Source organism: Ochlerotatus camptorhynchus, unplaced genomic scaffold (genome assembly GCF_037179485.1).
Source record: "Ochlerotatus camptorhynchus isolate MF236.1 unplaced genomic scaffold, CSIRO-AGI_Acam_v1.1 ptg000188l, whole genome shotgun sequence".
Taxonomy (NCBI): Eukaryota; Metazoa; Arthropoda; class Insecta; order Diptera; family Culicidae; genus Ochlerotatus; species Ochlerotatus camptorhynchus.
The window spans coordinates 1749814-1751502 of record NW_027040678.1 but is presented as its reverse complement, the minus strand read 5'-3'; positions in this window follow the sequence as shown (position 1 = coordinate 1751502).

Here is a 1689-nt window from a genome sequence, read left to right as displayed (position 1 = left end):
TGATACGCAGCTGAAAAGAAAACGGAAAAGTAATTTTTTAGGAATATTCCCAAAAGTAAATTTGACAGCTATAGGGAGGTTTCTTTTGCTAAATTTTTAGATCATAGCGAGGTGTCGTCAAATTTTAAAATCATCAACTCAAGAGCAAATTTTCATTACGTCGAAAGTAACAAAGGTAAACAAAGTCGAGCTTTCAGCGTCAATCGATTCTCCTGCTATTACACTATATACTGTCCGAATATAGGATCAAATCCCATTTTTAAATTTATTTACCAGTCAAATTGCTTTTTGACGTAATCACCTTACGATCAAAATAGTTTTCGATGTTACTTAAGTCACCCAATTTCTATGGAGATGCCGTTTGACTTAAGTAACAGCGCTGAGAAACCCGTGAAAAGTGTACGTTCGTCGTTTCGCTTTCTCATTATTAAAGTGAATAAATCGAACTGTTTGTTGCTAAGATGATTTCTGTGGTCCTAAAATGATGAATGGGCTGCACGTAAGGAGACGTAATTGATAATTCTCCCGAATATCCTGGTAAATACACTTTGACTTAAGTAACAATAGGGGCCACCAAACGACGTATAATAACCTTTGACTCAAAAACCAGTATTTTTAGCATGAAAGCTAGCGATTTGCATTTGTATGATTAAAACCCTGCTAAATATGTTAAACATTGCTATCACTATGAGATTATATGTGTTTACTTGGAAATAGGAATAACTTTTCGGTCATCAAAACAAAACTTTATTTTTCTCGGATTGGTGCGAATGTTACTTACGACATAATGAAAATTTGCTCTTGAACTATTAGTTTTTATGTACAAATTACATTACGGAATAATTGATCGGACCATTATTCCGCAAGGAAAGTGAAATTTCATTCAGAATATGCCACCTTCATGTCCATCATGATACTAATGTTATCGATCTTTCCTTGACCGATTTCTTTTGAACTGCGTACTGGGTCAAGAAATGCTAAGAAAAAGTAATTTCTTTAGGCTCTGAACCATTTGGTGGATTATTTTAACTTTTGGTTAAAATTTGACAGATGGAAAGTTATCGATTAACCCTGCTATCCGAGCGTGGTTATTTCTGACAGACAAGAAGTTAAATTTTGACGACCGTGGCTCGAAAACCGGTCGATCGACAGCACGGGGATTTTCGAACATAAGAAATAACTTTCGAAATGTCACTTTTAACTACGAGTTAAATTTAACTCGGCAAATGGTTCACAGCCTTAGCATTCTGTGTTCTATCCTGTAGCACGTAAAAACGTCATTACTTTTCAGCTGCGTACCAGCGAAGACTGGAAACTCTGCCAAAAATCAGGAGACAGTAACGGCAACGCCTCTTCTGAGCGAAAGTGGAACCTGTGTATGATGATGTGTGTTAATTCACGAGTGCATTCACACACATAGGTAGAAATAAATAGCTGTCAATTATTGGTTTTGTTATGATTGTCGTAAAAAGTGAAACTTTTCTTTCTTTGCTTTATGCTGAAATTGAACAGATGCGTAAGTAAATTTGTTTTGAAAATTAAAGCTATGGCAATGATGCCATTCACAATGATGGTGGGACCTTCCTTTTTTCCTAAGCCCTTTAGTGATGCATTTATGGGCATTCGTATGGTGCATTAGTAAAATGCATGCCCGTTCCACACGGCTTTGGCACCTGGCCACAGCGGGGG